We start from the raw sequence: 22745 nt of genomic DNA, 5'->3' as shown, positions 1-22745 counted from the left end.
CTTGCTTAGGCAATGTCAAATAAAGTTAGATCTACAGCCTCACTGATCAAAAATATCAATCCCAACCAACAATAATGTCCTGGGTTTGAGCTATTATTTCTCCAGTTAATTGAGTTGTTAAACACTGTTGACTTTACAACTTCTGCTTACCCATGAGGTTGAAACTCAGAGGCTTTGTGTTTGTACAGAGTGAGAGTTACACTGCTTCATAAGCCACCTTAGCGCACTGTTTACCACATATTTTCTCCCCAGATAAGGAGCACTCTGTGAGGTCTTTCCATTCCTAGAGAGAGCTTTGCACACATCTATAAGTCTGTAGGTATTAAAATGTGCTATGAAGTCTGAACCTACAGTGTACTCTCAGCCCTCAGTGAGCAAAGCCAACAATGAAAGAAAACTGCCAGAACTTTCAAAGGTTCTAGAAGTTCTCCTGTTCAAATTGTGGTTTCCCTTCCCATCTAAATACAGCTCTGGAAAGATCATTGACCTCTGCCTTGGAGCCCAATATAATCTGCCAGTGAGTCAAGGTGCAAATGGCCAACAGAACACCTGAGGAGGACTGGAAAATTACTTTAGAGAATGTTGAGCCTCTTTATTAAGGGAAAGATGGCATTTCATTTGAGAATTAACCACCATCTGTGGTAGGAGGGCACCATAGCTTCAAGGTAAATAGGAAATACAAGTTCACTCAGAGCAGAAAGACTTCCCTAAAGGAAAAAAAAAAAAAAAAAAAAAACTTTCCTCAAGCAAAAGCTGNCAAAGCTGCTGAGAAATTAGCCAGACAATAGCCAAAAATTAGCCAAGGCTCACCCTCCTCCCTTCTTCAGTCCCAGGTACCTCTGAATTTATGCTTTCTTATCAACAGTGGGCGTGTCTATTGAACACAATTGGTTGGTAATGATAGCTGCCTTGCCTCTGTTCTTGGCACTATGATGGAAATTTCACATACATTGCTTATAATCCTCCCAAGAAGTCTAGGGCATGGGTATTTTTTATCCTGAATATCAGATGAAGAGATTGAGGCTCAGGGGGTGACTCAGTCGGCTAAGCAGCCAATTCTTGATTTCAGCTCAGGTCATTATCTCAGGGTTCTGGGATCAAGCCCTGCCTAGGGCTTTGTGCTCAGCAGGAAGTTGGCCTGAGCATTCTCTCCCTCTCCCTCTGCCCTTCCCCCTGTGCATGCACTGTCTATCTCTCAAATAAATAAGTCTTAAAAAAAAAAAAGAAAGAAAAGAAGGAAATTGAGACTCAGGAGAGTTAAGTAACTTTCCCATGGTCACTCAGCTAAAACAGTGGCTAGCACAGAAGCCCAGATGTAGAGTGTCACTTCACTGGGTTGTAGCAGTACAGAAGTCCTCCTGGACAAAAAGTGGACATTCCATCTCTGCTTGTTTCTCCAGTGTACTTGTTTATGTCTCGTGACCAGGGTATTTAAAGATAATTAATTTGAATACTAGCAGGAGACTTAGAGAAGTAATTAAAATAAGTCCACTCAATATTCTCTAATGTCAATAGATATTTGACAAGCAGTTCATCAGATTGCAATGTAATAGAAAAAAAACTGCATTAAAATTTAACTACCAAAATTTAATTTGTCCTAAAGATAGATTCCTGAGCCCCTTGTTTAATTCCTTTTCACTTTTTGAACTATTACATCCTTAACCCCCCCCCTTTTGAGATTGAAAATCATACAGAGAGATTGTTATGATAGGCCTTGACCAGCTGCTCATACCCAGAGAGATCTAGCCCAGTAAAGGCCATCTGTACCCATTGATAGGCACAAGGGGATGGTATCTACAAGAGTCTGCTGGCCTGTACCCAGGAATCCCTGGATAAAGAGCTGAACAGCTCGGGCACAGCCCTCTCCTAGGAGTGCCAGGCTCGAGTCATGCCAGTTTTGCCTCTGACTGCTCTTTTGCCTGGTTCCTAGTTCACTTCCCAGCCTCCCTAGATCTTGGGCCTCCCTGAACCCCATCTACTTCTCCTTGTTTGGGCACTCCTTTCTTTCACTCCATGCCCTCCCATTTATTTAGTTGTAGCTTTCTGATCAATGACCCTCCTAGGATCAGTCAGCTCCTCAGATATTGGTTCCAGCCTGACTCTAAAGTTCCCTAGGGCCTGCTTCCCCAATTATTCCTGCTGGCCCCTGTTTCTAAGGGCTGCTCCTACTTCTCTTCATCCTTGACTTATTTCTAATGGAATCCCTGGAAGGATTCAAGTTTGCCTTATGCTCTTATGCCCTCACCTCTTCCTTTCAAAGTTTATTCCCTGCCCTGTCCCACAGGGGCTGAAATAGAACCCTACTGAAATCCCCAGAAAAAGAAATGCCACTAATTTCCTCAGTTTCTCATCTAATTCTCAGCTTCTTTGTTCTTGGTTTGCTATCCAGCTGCCCCTGAACTGCACATTCTAACCATGGCCAAGGTGAGCTCAAAGATTAAACAGTTTAGGCCCTTCTTACAACAGTGACTCATGACTCTCAGATATATGTGGCAAAGGGTAAGTTTCAGTATTTTTGAAGAGAGGAACTAAGCCATTAGGAGCATTTTGGTCCTTTATACAGGTAGACAAGGACTAGTTTGTCTATTAAGCAGAGGGTAAAACCCATGTTAAAATAGAAGAAGCTACTAACAATGCTGGATGAAAGAAGAGGCACCAGATATCCAAATATGGATCAGAAAACTTCTTGGCGGGTTGTTGTACAGATAATTCATCACTTAATCTGATGGTCAAATAAGATGACCAATCATGAGATACTGTGATTGAACAAAGTCATGGGTTTTGCAGGTATCTCTTACTCCCTCTCTTAGCTCCTGCAGACTTCCACCTTAGGCTCAAACAACAGAACTACCTACAATAATGCTGGTTATTAACTTCAGTCTTGAAGGACCTTAAAATAGAATATTCAAAAAGGACTTAGACCTTAAAGTTTCAAGACTATCCTAGGGGGAAAGGTGGCATTCACTAGAGATCTCAAACTTGTATCATTGACTTGGCTTAAATATCTTCCCCTGGATAATGTTTTTCATCTCAGATGACATGCTAGTATTGCTATTAATGTTCTATATTTTTTTTATTATAGCTACAACTGCTATGTACAATGAGAGCAGAAATGCCTTGTCTTTCTCATATTTTCTGAATGGGATGGTGTAGTGAAGTTGAATGGTGGCCAGCCCCCACAGATATATATCCAAGTCTTAATCCTCCAAACCTATGAGTGTGATTTGATTTGGTAAAAGAATCTTTGTAGACGTAATTGGGTATCTCAAGATGAGATTTTCCTTGATTATCCATGTGGGCCCTAAATCCAATGACTATTGTCCTTACAAAAGACATGCAGTGGAGAGGCAGGAGAAGAGGAGAAGGCCATGTGAACACAGAGGCAGAGATTGAAAATATGCAATCATAAGCCAAGGAGTGCCTGGAGTCACTAAGAAGCTGGAAGAGGCAAGGAAAGATTCTGCTTTAGAGCCCTCAGAGGAAGTGTAACCCTACTGGCACCTTGATTTCAGATGTCTCGTCTCCAAAGCTGTGAGGGAATAAACTTCTGTTGTATTAAGCCACCAAGTTTATGGTAGTTTGTTATGACAGCCCTAGGAAACTAATACAGGTGGCCATAATTTTGGCGTTTGCATTATCACCAGAAGGAAATCTGAATTGTGGCAGAACCTCTGGGTCTGTAATGTCAGAACCACCCACATCTGTGTGGACATGTTCAAGTACAAATTGTGCTACATAGCACAGCCTTCCCAGATTATAGGAGAAAGTTAAGATCATCTGATAAAACTCCCCATTTACAAAGAGTACCCCTTATAATGTCCCCCACAAAACCTGTCAGGAAACCCTAAAATAGAAGAGTTCTGTGAATCTGAGCTCTGCTTGAGATACTGTATCTTCAGATTCCATGCTGTTGGTGGGCATGTGAAACTTAAAATCCTTGAAGTATTTTTATATTCTCTATCACCCTTGTTATCTCAGAAGAACCCACGCTTAACGTGAAGTTCTCATCTCAGTTCTTCTCTCATTCCTGTTTAGGGCAAATATCATGTTTCCTTTGCCTATAAGAAGCTTTTTCAAGAAGTTCCATGAATGCCTGTCGTCATCCATTTATTTCAAATCGAGGCTGATCAGCAGAAATGACTTTCTAACCCTCATGTTCTCTAAAGCTTCTATTTTATCCTGAATCACCATTCCCTTTCTTCATAATATTTAATACAATGTCTGACTATAAATGTGCCTGTTATTTTGTACGTTGATTTACCATTTCCCTCACTAGACAGTAATCTCCCATGAGGGCTGTGACCATGACTATTAGTCCATTACCAGTATGATGGTAGGTTTGTAGTAAACACGAAATATTACGTTGAATATTTGTTGAATTTAAGGCTTCTCATCTCCCTTACTAGGTATAAAGCTTTTAATGATGGCAACTTTCAATATAATTGATCAATTTCATCCCAAAGAGAGGAAGCAATACATTGCAAAGCTATGAGAGCAGAGACCTATTTCCTGTATTACCTTTAAACAATTTTATTTAAGATGTAAATGTTTTCCCAAGAGATGTGTAAAGATTATATAGTAATGAATGAGAGGCACAAATAAGAGAAAACATTGTCCTGCCCCCAAGCAGCTTATCATCTACTCAAAGAGGCAGATAGATGTAGTAGAAATACATGAAGGTAGAATGCAAGAGTGCCTTGAGAGCAGACTAGTGGGAGAACAAGCAGAACTGGGAGAAGGAGAAACCCAGAAAGGCTTCACGGGAGAGGCTGCATTTGAAATAGAATTGAAGGATAGAAAGGATTTGGTAGACAGAGTATGGGAGAAAAGGAGAAAACAGGAAATATCCGGGGATAGAATAACACGAGCCAGGAAAGACAGACACCAAACTTGGAAAGGTTTGTTTAATGAACTGCACAGTCTTCTTCGTTACAGCCTGAATACATCGATCAGCAAATAGACGACCTCTGTGTAGACTTTAATTATCTCGGCCTGGTTGTTCAGAGATGTCCTCAATCTACTAATGTGGGGGGAAGGAAGGTGACAGAGGTATATTTGTATTTCTCTTTTTATTGGTTCTATTTTGGACCATATGCTCTAGACTAGAGGAAAGAAGCCTAGCTTTTCTTGTCGTAGATTTGAAAGCAGCTTCTCTTCCTCACAAGGCCTCAGTCTGTATTTTCTGGCCACATTTCCTGCTGAGGGTTATTATGTGTTTAAGAAATGACGTAAATGTTAACCATAGTCAGACACAAAATTAGGAAGGCCCCTCTATAATCAGACACCCCTATGATTTCGACATGTCCTTGTTCCCTGTTAATCACAGCCATCATGGAAAATTGAGGCTCACTGGCTAGGGAACCTTCCACATATCTTCTGGGGCACCTTATATAGAGCTAGGTTCTAATAAATGTTTATAACAACCTTGGCCCCGTGGGAAGCACTTTATCGATCTCCAGTCTATAAGGGAAGACCTTCACTTTAATGTTTGGATACAAAGCTGAAGTTCAGCAACTTTATGTCCTCTTTTATAACACATGAGATAAAAGCAAATAAGTAAAGTTGAAACTTCATTCAGAAATAGAAATTCTTGGGGCCCCTGGGTGGTTCAGTCAGTCAAGCGTCCAACTCTTGATTTTGGCTCAGGTCACGATCTCAGGATTGTGAGATCGAGCCCTGCTTCGGGCTCCACATTGGACATGGAGTCTGCTTAAGATTCTTTTTCTCCCTCTCCCTCTGCCCCTCTCCACACCCTGCTCATGCTCACTCACTCACTCTCTCTCTAAACAAAAAAAAGTAAAAAAAGGAAAAAAATTCTTAAGAAGGGAATCCTTTAAACAAAGAAATATAATTTGCAGTACACTGGCTTCCTGAGCAACAGAACTAACTCACTAAAGAATACAGAATTTACACTTTCAGCCAACAAGAAATCCACGTTTATTTTTTTGACCATCCCCTTATTAAGAAACTAATCCCAAATAAAACAGTGAAATAGGGTAATATTTTTTCTTCAGGGTGCTACATTTTTACTAAAGCCCTGTCTATTACTTATTCTTATCTTTCTGTCCATCCTAGTCCCTAACAAAGCTTATTTTTTCCTGTGTCCTGATTTCTCTCAGCAACTTATCACACATGGCCAAGAAAATTCCTAACCAGTCCTTTATGTTCTAAGTCATCTTTCAACTCTTTTGGGAATTTTCTATTATTCCTCCAGAAATGTAATTATCTTTCCCACCTCAATAGTTGTACCACTTTTGTTTCACATCATTTCAAGTTTTATCATAGTTGTCAATTTAGCTCCTCCCTTTCCATAATAAATATATAGACACCTAGGGAAGGAACTATGTTTAATTTTTTTTTTAAGTTTTCCCTCACAGTTCTTGGGAAGACAGTTTGTTGTCTACATGGTTCACTGAAAGAATGAATAATGTGGATGGTTGTGTTTGCCTGCTTCCTCAGACTCCAGTTCTGCCTTCCTCAAAACCCATCATTTCCATTTCAGGATCTATGTCATTCTGAAGAAGTTGACTCCATGTCTCAACTCTAAAGATGGGACTCTAATCTTAGGCTTAGGCTAAGGTAAACTGAGCAGAGCATTTCATTCCCTAATTCATACCTAATCATAATTATTGGTTCAAGATGGATATATGATTCAAGATGGTCCAGCTGGAAAGAATTTCAGGACTCTTTCTCTTCTTTTTTTATTTACTTTTTTTGTTTGTTTAAAAATTTATTTTTTTTTACATTATTTGGGTTTTTTTAAGATCTATTTATTTGAGAGAGAGAGAGTGTGGAGGGGCAAAGGGAGAGAGAAGCAGACTCCTAGCTGAGCACAGAGCCAGACACGGGGCTCGATCCCACAACCCTGAGATCATGACCTGAGCCAAAATTAAGAGTTGGTTGCTTAATCACCTGAGCCACACAGGCATCCCAAGAATTTCTGGACTCTTTCTGCGAATGCTGGGCAAAGGCACGTTCTCTTGTTTTAGAGAGTGGAGTGTGTATCTTTGAGACTTAAAAGTGCTGCAGTTAACATATAGTAAGCTCATGATGTTGATACTGATACAACAGACAAGTTTAGGTATCTAGTATAGGAAATATGTTCTGATATAGGAGGAAATATCCCAGATTTTGAACCCATCAATGTCTGATAACAACAACACAAAAGTTAGAGTTCTCTTCAGTTTGCATTAATAAAAATGCCATTATTTCCTCATCTGTAATATGGGACCAATAAAGAGATAAATTATGTAAAGCACCCAGCATGGAGCTAGACAGTGTGCAGCTACTGCATAAATCTCAGTTCCTCATTCTTTTCCTCCCCATCTAGAAGTCTTTTTAAAAAACAAACCCCCAAACCAGAAATATATCAATAATGAAAAATTCTTGTAATAACATGTTTTGAAGAACTTGGGATGAGATAAATAATGCTCAGGAAAGAGCATCTTCCAGCTTTCATGAGGGTAAAACTAACCCAAATCAGAACTCACCGAATTTTGCGAAACTCCTAAGGAAGGCTTGAGACAGAGATCAATGGCAAGCCATTGCAAATAAGGTAACAGCTTACATCCTGTTTCTACACATCGGAGTAACAAACCATGGTGCAACAGTGCTTGCCACAAAAATGGCAGATCAAAACACAAAGAAAAGTAAATTCTTGATTCCTTGGACCAGATCTGTACATTAAAAGATGTTCATTGGAAATTGATTTATTTAAGTTTATTTGGATAAATTCAAGATTGTTTGGCTTCTTTTTGGATTATTCCAGAAATTGAATTGCTTAAGAAGTTATGTAACCAGCAATTAGTTACCAAGAGTTCCAAGTTAGTGAAGAATCCTGTTATAAATCTAACACTCTAGAACCTAGTCGACTATAAGACTGAATAGTAACTCTCTTCTAACAAGATATTTTTAATTATTTTATTGTAATGCAAGGAATACTCTATTATTCCCAAATTCTTCTAGAGCCTTATAGGAAAATACAGTCCTTTGGAGTCAAATTAACTGGCTAGTTCTATTACCAAAAATGCACACAGTCATTCTTTCAATTACTGGGATTAAGTGTAGTAATTTAAGTGATGTAAGAGAAAAATAGCCTGAGCCTAGGTCCTAGCTCTGCCACTTATTAACTGTGTAAATCTCTTTAGTTCAAAGTATTAGCCCTCTCAGTTTTATAGAGGACAATAATACATGCCCTGCCATACCAAGGGCTCTCAAGAGAATAGAAAGGGTCTCGAGCAACATTTGCCAACAAAACACCTGGCATAAAACCAACCCCTCAGTGTATCTCAGAGGAAAATCGAGAAGCCCAGGTTTGGGGGTAGGTGGTGGGTCGTGGGGAGGGGGGATGAAACAAAAGTCATGCAGAAAACAATAGGAAAACCATTGGCTTTGCTGAATACAACCATATTTGAATTCTGATACTATTACCAATTTGATCTTTAAGCAATTTATTTAATCTCCCCGGGTTCAGTTCCCCCATTTGTATAATGGAAATTATACTATCAATATATATCAATATTGCAGAATTGTTAAGTGAGACAACAAAGAGATATAAAGGGCCCAGTATTGGGGCACCTGGGTGGCTCAGCGGTTAAGCGTTTGCCTTCGGCTCAGGGCGTGATCCCGGCGTTATGGGATCGAGCCCCACATCAGGCTCCTCTGCTAAGAGTGCTTCTTCCTCACCCACTCCCCCTGCTTGTGTTCCCTCTCTCGCTGGCTATCTCTATCTCTGTCAAATAAATAAATGAAATCTTTAAAAAAAAATAAAAAAAATAAAGGGCCCAGTATAGAGTCTTGCATTAAGAACTTGTTAATAAAGGGCCGCTGAAATTACACAGGATATTCCAGTAGAGAAATAAAGTTTCAGTCATGTAAATATATAACTAGTGGGTACTTTGAGCCATGAATTGGAGGTTATTTAGCAGCAAGACAGCATGTATTGAAGATGGCATGTACTTAGAGTGATGGAGCAGTTGAAGCTATAGAGTTGGGAACTTCTATTAACTAAGAAGCCTCTACACAGACAAATGTAACATTGGCACCATATGGAATACAGAAAAAGAATTTAAAGAATCTAAACAGCAAAAGAGGAGGAGAAATCTAAACAAGAGATACTCCTTGGATACACTGGCTGAAGTATTTTTTGACAGCTTACCCATAAGAAAGCATTATAGATTAGCATCAGAATTTAATGGTATTTTATCTGAATTTCTTATATGTAATAATATTTAATTTAATTGATAACACACTATATATATATTTGTGTCAGGGGCATTATTTGCCCAATTCTTCGCTCTCCCATCCCATGTGCACACCCTCCGACGTGTGACTTTGCAATCTCTCCCACTGCAGGAACAGTTTGTATTTCCAGCCCCCTTGACTTTATGTTTGACCAGGTGACTTGTTTTGGCAAATAGGCTAAGGTTAAAGTAACAGTGTGCCAGTTTTGAGCTTAGACCTTAAGAGGCAGTATTTTTGCATATTCCCTGTGCCTCTGCCATTGCCGTGAAAAGAGTGTGCTGGGCTAGCTGCTCATCCCAGGAAGAGAATGAAAGGCCCCTGGAGTGAGTTCATTTGTGCTTTTAACAGAGCGGTAGCCAGGAAGATGCTCACTTTGGCCCTTTATCAGGAAACCTCTAGATCGGTGCCCCTCAAGGTTAGTCCATACACTGGCAGCATTGACTTCACCAGGGACCCACCCAGACCGACTGAGTCAGAATCTCTGGGCCAAGGCTCAGTGATCAATTTTTAAACAAGTTCTCCAGAGGATTCTTGACCATATTAATATTTGAGAACTACTGACTTAATTCACCTTGAGCAGGTCACCTCTCTGTCCTTGGGGTATCTGTTCGCAAAATGAAGAGGTCAACTTGGATGATGTCACTAGAGCCTTTGGAGCTCTGTCAGGATCAGTCTCTCCCCCTTCTTTTTTTTTTTTCCATTTTGATTCATGACTGACAGTATAAAGGCTGATGTGGTAAGCCATCCCCATTCTCACCGTAAAGAGACTAGGACACCAGTAGTTAAAAGAAGCACATGGAATATTTGATTAAGCAGGTATGGAATTCTGAAACTCAAGAGGAAAAAAAGTCATCCTTCTATATACAGAAGTAAACAGCAATTAAAATGTGTAAGCAAAACAAAAATACCTTCTTGTAATGTCCTAGGTCTGTCCAGAAATAATGACCATCACAATAACAATAAGCTTCCCTGGCACCCAGATTGTGGGCTTTAAATATAATTTCCCTCTAGGAGGAGCCAGTGCTGCCTGCTGGAGAAAAATGAGGGAGAGGAAAGATTTCTAGGTTTTAAAAGATGTAATAAACAAATCAACAAAGGCAATGTAGAGGCCCTGTTTGGAACTCAACTCAAGAAGCCAACTGAAAACAGTATGAGGTGATCAGGAAAATTTGAACAATAACTGACTGATAATACTGAGGAATTATTTGGGGCAAGATAGTAGTAGTATTGTTATTTTTTAAGAAAGGAGTCCTTACCTTTTAGAGATACATATCGAAGTATTTATGGATATTACATGTGGGGTTTTCTTCAAAATGATAGAGTTGTAGGGGTTGGGGAGAGGAAGAAATCAAACCGGAGCAGCCGTAAGTCAAGTGGTAGCTGGGTGTAGCTGGGTAATGGGTACATGGGGGTTCATTGCTCCTGCTGTGCTGCGTATTTCAATTTTTCTATAATGGCATTTTTAGTCGCTAATCTGAAAAGAAAATAATAAGGACAGAAAACATCCCCCCCACCCCAGACAAACAATGAAAGATAGATATACTTCCATTTTCTATTTTGAAGAGTGAATGCGGTTAAATTCAGTGCCTCCAAAGGACACGTTGCCAGTGGGGGTCCCTCCAGATCACCAAGTGCTCTCACTTTCTGTACTTAGAACCCATCCTTGTTTTATCCTCTGCAGAGAGGGCTTTGTGAACAGAGAATCCATGCTGTGATACAAATGTTGAGCAAATGTTCTTGCACACAACAGGCACTCAACATGTTCACTCAATAAGAAATACCTCAAGTAGAAGAAAGAGAGGCCAGTTGACAAACAGCAGAACATTTGAGTCCCTGCTGCTGTGCTCCCTGCTCTCACATTCAATCCCCAGGCCTCCCTCACCCTTAGCACTTAGGTATTTACCACACCCACTGGGAGTTACTTGGGGTGATCTGATCTTTACCATTGGTGTTGGCAGAAACATCTAGTTGGTTTTCCTTAAGATTTTATTTATTGATTTGAGGGAGAGAGAGTGAATGAGATAGATAGAGCACAAGCAGGGTGAAGGGCAGAGGGAGAAGCAGACTCCCCACTGAGCAGGGAGCCCGATGTGGGCCTTAATCCCACGATTCCAGGATCATGACCTGAGCCAAAGGGAGACACTTAACCGACTGAGCCACCCAGGCGCCCAGAAATATTTAGTTTAAGACTGCCTTTTACAGATACTTCTTTTATCTCTGCCCTTAAAAAATTGTGTTGACAAAGTAAAGTGACCTGCCGTCAATGGTTTTCAAATAAATGAAAATTAAAATGGTAAGATCTTCTTCATCTATAAAATTAGTGAAGTAAAATATCATGACAGTCATCAGTACTGGCAAAGATGAGGTGCCACTGTTCATTAGAGTTGAAACAGCCCCCCATTTCCAGAAGTCAATTTGGCAATCAATGGCTAGGTCACAAATGGTAACCATGCTCTTTGAGGCAGTAATCCCTCTTCTAGGAATTATTAAGGTATTATTAATAATACCAGCAGTATGTCCAAAGTGTACAGACTAGATGCAAAGAGACTGTTAATGGTAAGTTAATTATGCTACATGCATATAATGTATTAAGCCTCTGAAATGATGCTTAAATAAAATAAAAAATTCATGTGATAAAGAAGAGAGGACTGTTTATACACTGATCTCTCCATAATCTGAATATATGTATTTACTGAAAATGACTATATCAAATATTTAAGTGTTTTTTTTTTAAGATTTTATTTATTTATTTGACAGAGATAGAGAGACAGCCAGCGAGAGAGGGAACACAAGCAGGGGGGAGTGGGAGAGGAAGAAGCAGGCTCACAGCAGAGGAGCCTGATGGGGCTCGATCCCATAACGCTGAGATCACGCCCTGAGCCGAAGGCAGACGCTTAACCGCTGTGCCACCCAGGCGCCCCGACTATATCAAATATTTAAGAGTAGTTGGTTTGGGCATTTAGATTATGGATGATTTTCTTCCTGTATACTCTTTCAGTGGTTTTTATAAAAAAATTTTACAGTAATAAGAAAACTTCATAATTGTAAAATTTTTTAAACATTAGTTTTAATATTTCTTCATCATGAAGAATTTCTCTATACTTAATTGCCTGATGTTAATGACTTTGATGACAGAAACAAAAGAAAGCCATAGATACACTCAGGTTCGGTGCTGTCTTTTGTGCATTTAATGTAGTTTTCCTTGGCTCAGTTAAATTCTAGTTTAGAAGTCCAGCTCAAGGTCATTTGGATGATAAATGAGATACTATATCAAAAGAATCTTTATAAGCCTTTAAGTTCTGACAGGATCAGAGACTAGATTCAGATTCAATCATTTTTCCTCATCATGCTTCACTATGGCCACTTACAAAATTACATCCTTAAATCTGCTGGGCTGCTATGGTGGTTTAAATAAGCTTACTCCCAGATCCAAACCCTCTTAGAGGTTACATACTATCTAAGAGGTCATACACACTCCAATGTTCTTTTTCACTTTAGGGAATTTCTTTCACATCCAGATACTTCCATCACCATAGAATTCATACTCTGTTTTGCAAGGCAGTCTGTAGCATTGTTAGACAAAAATAATTGCTGGAAAGTTCTTTACTATATTGTACAAAAGTTTACCTCCCTATAACAACCCCACCATAGTTATAGTTCAGTTCTTGGGAGCTTTACAATGTCACTGTTTTTTTCCTTTCTAAATGATATGTCTTCATCAACTGAAATTTCTTGTCTTTTTTCTGTCAACTTCTGTCTGTACCCTTCTGTACTTACTTCAGGCAAGTCAGTAAGATTACCAGCATATTGTAAAATTATAAGCTTTGGCACTGGAGTCCTGCCTTTATCATTTACCAGCTGGGCCATCTTGGGCAAGTACTTCATTTTCCTCATCTGTAAATTGAATTATTATAATGTTGCATATTTCATAAAGTTGTACTGTTTTACTTGCATGCAGATAATCTACATAAAACCCATCAACAGGACTTGGTATAGAGATGGCACTCTATAAATGTTCATCATGAATGGGGGTGATAAAGATGGTATGGTTTATTTTCTCATATGGCCAGACTATCTGGACACTCTGGTTAATCAATATCCTTCTTAAGTTACAATGCCGCAACTGGAGAAATAAGCTTGTATAGTCAGGAAAACTCAGAATTGGTGGGATGTGTACCACTTGATCTGGATATTAGCTATTTGAAACTGAATGAGTTACTTTATTCCTCTAAGCTTTTATTTCCTATCTATCAAATAGGAATGATAAGATTATCTGCCTTGCAAGTTTGTTGTGAAAATTTAGGAATGATACTACACCAAGGTACTAAATATGTGCAAATCATGGTTCTAAGGACTATATTTAAACACACTTATTATGATCATCTTGGCAAGCAGTAAACATTCAATATTATAATGACAGGAGACGATCTGGGAGGTTCAGAGTGTAGCTGCCTGCCTCTAGGGTGATATTTTTGCCCTGGGCACAGAGTCTGAGGTTACTCTGCCCCTGAGAAACCCCACACATATCTAACCACAGTTCTGCCTGGCTCCACTGCCAGATACTTTAACAGGAAGGAGATAAAGGGAAGAAAAAGAGAAGAAGCTTGGGGAAGCACAGGGGAGAAAGAGGAAGAGGGAGAGACCGTGGGAGTGAGAGAGAAGTAGGGAACACAGCAGGTGGGTGGTTGCTCTCAGAAAGAGGGAACAGGAGAAGTGCCACTAACAAGAGAAGGGGCATCTCTTATTTTCCTTCATCCATGCCCAGTTTTTTTGCAAGAGTTTATGGTCAATCATTATGATTCACGTGAAAAATTTTAAAAAGAACCCTACACAATCCAAACTGTCACTTGCTTTTAAAAAGGTAATGGCATGAAGAACAAAGAATATGAGCTTTGGGATCAGACACATTTTCCTTTTTTTTTTAATAGTTGCATTTTCATAGTACTCATCATTAAACCTTCCATTTGAATATCAGATTCAAAGCGTTGCCTTTAATTCATTGACTTAGATTCTTCTTTTGCCCTTTGTTCGTGAATTCTTTAGCCCTGCCAGAAAAGTTAGGGCCCTGTAGGGGAACAAAGATATTCCCACTTCCTCTTGGTACTTACAGGAGTCTGGAGGATCAAGAAAAATTGTCTCCACTGGGAGAGTTTAACTTCGAGCCTTCTTGAATCTGGATAAATGTTTTAAGAAATATTTTGATGTTCAGAGTCACTGATAGGCCTGAGCCCCCCTGTGCTCTGAGTTTTGGAAGTTTACCCTTCCTAGTGTGATTCTCAGCACCATTTCCCCCCTTCTCTGCATCCCCTAGACTTCCTGGCCAGAGTTTAGAGTTAGATGCTACTAGTAATAAAGAGTGTCCCTGTGACAGTTTGCGGGTGAAACTAAAGAGAAGCCGTCACCTTTCCTTTGTAAACAGGATGCAGGCCCAAGGGCTTCTGGAGAGAGCAGATAAGCCATCCTGGAGGAGGGCCTCAGGCTTCCACTGAATCACCCTCCTTGGAGCATAAGCCGCTGTAGTTTTCAATGGAAGTTTTCTGAGATGCCTATTCCTATGCTATTTATTTTCTGAAGTTTACAGAAAAAAAACAAAGAACAGCACCTGCCCTAATCTTTCCTCTCTCAGCCCTCCCAATGGTGTTGTGGCCTCTGATCCTCTACGTCCAGTCCTTCCCTGTTTGGAACAATGGGAGTGGTTTCAGGTTTTGTTTCATGGTACTCTTGTTAATGCCAGCTACACAATAGAATTGCCTGGAAGGCTTTTGGAAAACACTGATGCATGGCTCCCACTCTGGAGAGGGGCCTCGGCATCCATATTTTTAAAATGCTTTCCAAATATTTCTGGTGGGCATGCAAAGATTAAAAGCCACTGTCTCAATCTCAAATTGAATTCCCAATCTCAGGCTTTGGTTTCTCTTTTGTCAGACCCTCATTTCTTGATAATTTCAAATTAACTTTATCAAGTCATAGAACTTGCTCTATCCCTTCCCTCAACATGTTTTCCCAACACATCGATAAGAAGCAATTTTCAAAGTGGCCTAGGGTTAGTTGGTGTTTTACAGAAGGTACCTGGCAGAAGCAACTCTCAGTGCAAATTTAAAAATATAAAGAAATAAAAGAATATATTAAAAGTAAATGATTAAAAAGATTGACCAGGCAGTTTGAAAAATAACTAAAATTGTACTTTTGAAAATGAAAAATATGCCGATGGAACTAGCATCTCAAAGGACATATCAGACAAAGAAAATAAAAACTGGTGAACTATATAATAGATACAAAAAAATTCCTCAGGGGCACCTGAGTGGCTCAGTCGTTAAGCGTCTGCCTTCGGCTCAGGGCGTGATCCTGGAGTTCTGGGATCGAGTCCCACGTCAGGCTGTCCCGCTGGGAGCCTGCTTCTTCCTCTCCCACTCCCCCTGCTTGTGTTCCCTCTCTCGCTGGCTGTCTCTCTGTGTCAAATAAATAAATAAAATCTTAAAAAAAAAAATTCCTCAGAATGCAACACAGAAAGAGAAATATTAAGAGCAAACACACTATCTATACCTTTCTTAGTACTTTACCTATCATTTCTCTTGTAATCCTTACAATAATCCCATAAAGCAGACACTGTCGCCTCTGTGTTTTAGAGATGAGGAAACTGAGGAATAGGAAGATTAATTAACTTGCACAAATTTACATACCTAACAAGAGAGCCGTTATATTCAAACCAGAGATCCTGGCCTCAGTTTTGTTACTCAGCAACTATGTTATGTTCTTATCAAGAACATTGAAATCACAAAAAACAAGTGACGTGGAGGCTAAATTTGTTCTAGAACAGAAGATAGAGCAAAGTAAAGGCAGTTTTTTGAGAGATAATGGCTGAGAATTTTCCAGAACTGATGAAAATAAGCAATCATCAGGTTCAGTAAGTTCAAAAAATCTTAAGCAGGATGAAGAAAAAGAAATCCATATTTAGACACAACAAAGTGAAATGCAGAATACTAAGGAAAAGGAGCTGCTGATGTTAAAGGCAGCCCATTAGGGAAGGCAGAGCACCTAAAAAGAAAATACTTTACAGAGACAAGTGGCTTCTTATAAGCAGCCGTGGTGGCCAGAATACAGTAGGATATTATCTTAAAAACAATGAGTAAAAATAACTATTGATGTACGAAGTATACCCAGCAAAATTATCTTCCAAGAATATGGGCAAAATGAAGACTTTTGTACAAATAAAAATCGAAAGAGTGTAACACCAACTTATCTTTACTAAGAGAACATGTAGAAGATATATTTAAGGAAGAAAGAAAGTTATACAAGAAAGACAATCTAAGTTACAAAGGGAAAAAAATGCTAATCAAAGAAACTGTAAATATCTGAGTAAATCTAAATAGATTTTGTATAAAACAACAACAATAATAATATCTAATTTATTGGGTTAAAATACAAGACAAAACTAAAATACTAGGCAAAAATACCATATAACTTGGGAGGGGGTTTTCTGTCACTGTGTTCTAGGATCTGTGCATTGTTTGAGAGGAAAGTTAAGACACTGTTTAACTTTAGGGCTCTTGAACTAATATGGAAGTTCATATTTCTTTGAAAACGCTAAAAGAAAAAAATAGAATGTATATTTTCCCTCTATCAAATAAATAAATAAAATCTTTTAAAAGGGGAGGGGCATGCCTGGATGGCTCAGTCAGTTAAGCGTCTGCCTTTGGCTCGGGTCATGATACGAGGGTCCAGGGGTTGAGCCCCTCATTTGGCTCTCCGCTCAGCAGGGAGCTTGCTTCTCCCTCTCCCTCTGCCTGCTGCTCTGCCTACTTGTGCTCTTGCTCTCTATCAAATAAATAAATAAAATCTTAAAAAAAAAAAAAAGAATGTACATCTTCCAAACTAGTAAAGAGGAAAATTAAATGAAGAAAAAGCAAGTTCATTTGATTAAAAAGAAAAGAGATCAAGGAAGGAAATAAAGAGGGAAGGAAGGGGAAAATGAAACCTACAAAAGGTACACAAATAGCAACAAATTGAAGGGTAGGAATAGATGCACATTTCAGTAATAATTTTTTTAAGTGGACCTAACTCTCTAGTTAAAAAAGATTATCAGACTTTCTGTCTAAAAATCCATTAGAAGCCCATTATTTAGGACACACATTAAATAAAAGAACCTAGAAAGTTTGAACGGAAAATGTAATAAAAAGCTACCCCCCCCCCGCAAACACAATCCAAAATAAATAAATAAATAAAAAGGGAGAAAAGAAAGGAAGGAATTGATGTCTATACCGCCATGATTACAAAACAGGCCTGAAGTTCTATATAATGAATGCTATAATAGAAATAGGTACAGGGGCGCCTGGGTGACACAGCGGTTAAGCGTCTGCCTTCGGCTCAGGGCGTGATCCCAGCGTTGTGGGATCGAGCCCCACATCAGGCTCTTCCGCACTGAGCCTGCTTCTTCCTCTCCCAGTCCCCTGCTTGTGTTCCCTCTCTTGCTGGCTGTCTCTATCTCTGTCAAATAAATAGAAAAATCTTTAAAAAAAAAAAAAAAAGAAATAGGTACAGTTTAGGGGTGCCTAGGTGCCTCAGTTGGTTAAGCATCTGACTCTTGATCTCAGTTCAGGTCTTGATCTTGGGGTGGTGAGTTCAAGCCCCACTGGGTGTGGAGCCTACTTAAAAAAAAAAAAAAAAAGAACAAGAGAAATAGGTACAGTCTATTGTGAGGGAAAAGGGAGTAGCACCTAAGTCTTCTCAGGGAAGTTAGGGGAAGAATTGAAAGAATTTTTTTTTAAGATTTTATTTATTTATTTGGGGGGGAGGGAGAGAATTTAAAGGAAGAAAAAGAAATAAACATTTGGCCAATGTCTGTTGAGCAGCTGCCTATTCGTGGCCCTAACCTAGGGGATTTATTTGCATTCTTTCCTTGTAATCCTTTGACAGCTCTCTACAATAAGAATTATTACCTCCTGGTCAAGTAGGTTGCCTAGGCAAGGCTCATACGTGGCTAAGCAGGGAACTGAATTCAATTCTATCAAACCAGAGAAGTCACCATGTGAAAACTGAGGTGTAAGTATTCGTATGTAGAATTGACAGATAAAATGGAAGATACCCAGTTGAATTGAAATCCAGATAAACAACAAATAATTATTTTTGTACAAGTATCTCATGCAATATTTGGGACATACTTATACTAAAAAAAAGTTTTACCACTTATCCAAAATTCAAATTTACCTGGGAGTCCTCTATTTTTGTTTTCTAAATCTGGCAACTCTAGGCAGAGGTGAAATGAAAGTGAAGACAGAAGTGTGCTGAGATATAATGGCGCTTAGCAAAGTCCCCCTTGTGTCATGAAGCGAGATTCCCCTTCTTTCCTCCTGTGACAACCCACTTAAATGTACGAAAAAATATTTATGGGCTACTATTTTCTTGTTATTTAAGGGGGGGTTTTAAACTGAGCTTGTGGATGAGGAAGAACATAGGCTGGATTCTTCTAAATGAAAGAATATTACCTAGTGGGCTATATCCATAGAAATATGTAGGAGCTGGGTATAACAATATATAAATATTATGTATTAATTTGCATGAAAATATCATTGTGTGATATTCAATTTTAAATTCAGTCATATAAATACTCATGTGCCAGTTACCCATACACACTTGTTATTATTTCTGCACATTTGGGGAATGGGAGATTCTAATTGAAAATTCCTTTTAACCAAGAGCAGCGGCATAGCACGTAGTTGGAGAGGTTCAGAGTTGAATATCTTCTCCATGTGCCCCACCCCATCCTTCTACCCTCGAGCCACAGATGGCCACAGTCCGATACAGTGGTGATAGGTGATCTTTGCTCTCAGCTGGCACACGATGTTATGCATTGCTAAAAGAGGAATCTATAAAAAGGGAATCGGGTGCTGAGGCTGGATAACACAATGTTCTTCTGATGCTTTGGTACTGAATTCCAGTTTCCACATTTACTCCCAAACCCTAACTTTTCAAAAATCAAACTGTAACAAAATGTCCTTTGCCCTAAGTTTATTCTGATCATATACTCTTTCTTTGAAGATTCAGAGGTTAACGCAAGGGTCTTTTTATGCTCTCAAGCCACCAATTCAATAATTTATTAAAATTGAGACACAGAGCCCCTTCTGGAAAAAATTTTTAAAAAATGAGGCATAGGGTATAATGAAACAAATCTAAGGCTTAACACCAGCCCTACTGTAGTCTGGATAACTGAGGACAAGTATTTAACCTCTGAGCTTCAGTTTAGCTAACAAGAGTTTTCCAATCAGGGACAAGGAAAGGAAGCACAGAATAATTGTTAGGTAGGCCCTTTGGCCTCTTGAGAGGCAGTTCCCACTATACAGGATCACAGAAGCAAATCATGTGAGGCACCATCCTGATTCTGTCATGCTCAGAAATTGGTAGTTTGTTTAAAATATTTTTGGCAGTTTTTCTAGGCTCCAGACTGTGAGAAATAAATTTCCATGGTTTATTTTAAAAATGAAATAAAATATAGTATAATTTTTTGGAAGTTTTATTAGAATAAACCACCACAAATTTATATTTATACATATTTAACTATTATATATATTTACAGTTTTTTAATTAACAATTTACACGTATTTTTTAAAGATTTATTTGAGAGCGAGCGAGCTGCACACGTGCACAAGTAGGGAAAGGGGCAAAGGGATAGGGAGAGAATCTCAAGCAGACTCCCCACCCAGTGCAGAGCCCAAAGTGGGGCCTGATCCCACGACTCATGAAATCATGACCAGAGCTGAAATATCAAGTGGGATACTTCACCCAGTGAGCCACCCAAGTGCCCCCTACAATATTACATACTTAATTTGATTATTCAAACTATAAAATACATTTTTAAAAATCCAAGTTGATTTGGGATTTCTGGCTGCTCAGAATCTAGGTCAAGGGTTTACAAACTACAGTTTAACATCCAAATTCGTCCTACCAGCTCATTTTATAAGTAAAGTTTTATTAAAACACAGCTACATGCATATGTTCATGTATGATCTATGGCTGCTTTACCACTACAAGGACAGCCAAGTGATCGTGGAAGGGACCATATGACCTGCAAACCAAAAATATTGACTATGATTTTTTTACAAAAAAATTTTTTTTGCCGGTCTCTGATTATAAATCAAAGGATTTTTTTCTTTTGTAAGTAAAGTTAAAAGCTATTTATTTATTTATTTATTTATTTATTTTTTAAGTAAACTCTACACCCAGTGTGGGGCTCAAGCCCACAACCCCAAGATCAAGAGTCACACACTCCACCAACTGACCCAGCCAGGCACCCCAAAAGCAATTTTTTTAGAGTGATGGGCAAGAATTTATTCATGGGTTCCAATGGTGCCAACAAGGCAACAGCATACCAGACTGGATGGAAGCTTTTGTGGTTAGAAGTCAGCTAGATCTAGCTTCTAGCCCCACCTTATATAGATAATGTACTATGAGATTGAGAGGATTAAAGCTTAGCGTAATGTTGGACATAGTAAGTGTCAATAAATGTTCAATCTCTTTAAACAAATACTAAAATAAGTATCAGCTTTTCCCCTATACTCTGTTTCATTTCAGAAGTGAGAGAGAGTAAAGGGGAGCAGTCAGGTGTGGTCACCCTGATAAACTGAGACAATAAAAGACCCCTGTGTAATTTTGTCTGAGCACAGACAAAAACAAGGTCACTGAGCCACACATGAAGCACCAAACATCCCCTTTTTTAGTTGAAATTAATGACTGCTATTTCTTCACTAAAACATAAAATTGCCTCTGCTTTCTGACAGCATCCAGTATGCAACAAACCCCTACTTTCTTAGATGCCCCATCCCCCACCAAAAGACTACACCAAAGCCCAAATCCTATAATAAATTGTTTCTAATACCATCTTACTGAGTTACCTCATGGTTCCCTATTGTGTGTTTTCCCTCCCTGCAATGAGTAATAAACCAGAGTTATTTAACTACAGGTGTCCCCGTGGTCTTTGACCAAATGCCATTGACAGATGGGACAGTGAGATGAGAATAGTTTTAGTTTGTTTTATTATAAGAACTATAAATTCTACAGTGGCAGTAGGAGGAAAGAAGGGTGATAATTATTGAATAATACTGTGTCCTGGGCATTTTTCGCTTGTTAATACTTTTGACCCTTACTATTCTCATTTGAGTTAGATGTGATCTCTTTTATTGACACAAAAGCTGAGGCTTATTGGAGTTGACCAAGGAGTGGGGCATGGCAGATATGTTTGTCACTTAAAAGCATACAGGGGCTGAGAGGCTCATGACTTTTTATTTTTATTTTATTTTGTTTTGTTTTGTTTTTTAAAGATTTTATTTATTTGACAGAGAGAGGCAGCGAGAGAGGGAACACAAGCAGGAGTAGTGGGAGAGGGAGAAGCAGGCTTCCTGCTGAGCAGGGAGCCCAATGCAGAGCTGGATTCCAGAACGCCAGGATAATGACCTGAGCCTAAGGCAGACGCTTAACAACTGAGCCACCCAGGAGCCCCAGGTTCATTACTTTTTATAAAGAAAGCCTAGCTAAAAGGAATTAAGCTATGTCTCCCCCTGCGATAGCTTCTCTTATATGTATCGAACAGTGCTGGACCTCCGGGCCAGGATACAGAGATCATCTCTCTGAATATTTTAGAAACTTCTCTATTCCTCCTCAGGAGGCACAAGCTCTTGGAGCAGCTGTTAGTTATGTCCTTGCTATTAGCACTTAAAATAGAAGGTTAGGGGGCGCCTGGGTGTTTCCATGGTTAAGCGTCCCACTTATGATTTCAGCTCAGGTCATAATCTCATTTCTTGTGAGATCGAGCCCCATTGGACTCCATGCCCAGCAGAGAGTCTGCTCGAGATTCTCTCCCTCTGCCCCTCCCCCTATTCTGCACGTGTGCTCCCTCTCTCTCAAATAAATAAATCTTTTTTAAAAAGAGAAGGTTAGGAACCCTAACCCTAACCACACAAGGAACTCATTCAAACTACTGCTTCTCCATCTCAGACTGCTGGATCAGAATTTATGGGGAGACTTTGAAATTGGTGCTCTTAACAAAAGTTGATCAGGTAATTCTGACACAGACCAATTTTAGAATCACCGTCTTAGTGTAACTGACTGTCACATTCCTTGTTAGTCCTCCAAATTTCACACATCAAGTCTCAGTTGAGAGTCCCAACCTTCTGACCTTCCTACTCACTAAATCACCCCAGTGCTCAGAGTCCACACCATGCAAATCATGCCTGAGTATGGAGGCTGCTGGGGAAAACTCAGAACTGGAAGACAAAATGCACTTTCCTGACCAGCAACAGTGTCCGGGTGACCTTAATCTTTGATTCTGTCATTAGCAGTGTAAAGGAAAAATGATCTAAACCGAGCCTGGAATAGAGTTTTTTGTGTAATCCACTTCAGCCTGTTCTTCTGGGAAGCAATTAGGATTCTTGATAAAAGGCTTTCCGTTTTTTCTAATAAGCCTTACTGGTATTAAGACCTGGTATAGAAAACTAGCTACCTAAACATCATTA

The 22745-nt window shown here is 39.3% G+C and overlaps 1 protein-coding gene and 1 long non-coding RNA gene across 9 annotated transcripts in view; one reads left to right on the top strand and one right to left on the bottom strand.

Annotated features, from left to right (window-relative positions):
• Positions 1–22745, bottom strand: part of GPR141 (G protein-coupled receptor 141) — a 115413-nt gene that overhangs the window by 13467 nt on the left and 79201 nt on the right. For 2 of the 8 annotated variants that reach the window (XM_034670588.1, XM_034670592.1), the window contains exon 5: positions 10500–10717. The exons of 3 other annotated variants lie outside the window; for them this stretch is intronic. The gene's annotated coding sequence lies outside the window, so the exon portion shown is untranslated. Of the gene's footprint in view, positions 1–9814; positions 10076–10151; positions 10274–10499; positions 10718–22745 lie in introns of all 8 variants that reach the window. 3 more of the 8 variants (XM_034670559.1, XM_034670565.1, XM_034670581.1) reach the window with 3 other exon arrangements.
• Positions 1–22745, top strand: part of LOC117804197 — a 103988-nt gene that overhangs the window by 30210 nt on the left and 51033 nt on the right. The window lies entirely within an intron of this gene.

The sequence above is a fragment of the Ailuropoda melanoleuca genome, chromosome 1 (genome assembly GCF_002007445.2).
Source record: "Ailuropoda melanoleuca isolate Jingjing chromosome 1, ASM200744v2, whole genome shotgun sequence".
NCBI lineage: Eukaryota > Metazoa > Chordata > Mammalia > Carnivora > Ursidae > Ailuropoda > Ailuropoda melanoleuca.
The sequence above is the reverse complement of the archived record's forward strand: the minus strand, read 5'-3'. Positions and strand labels throughout refer to the sequence as shown.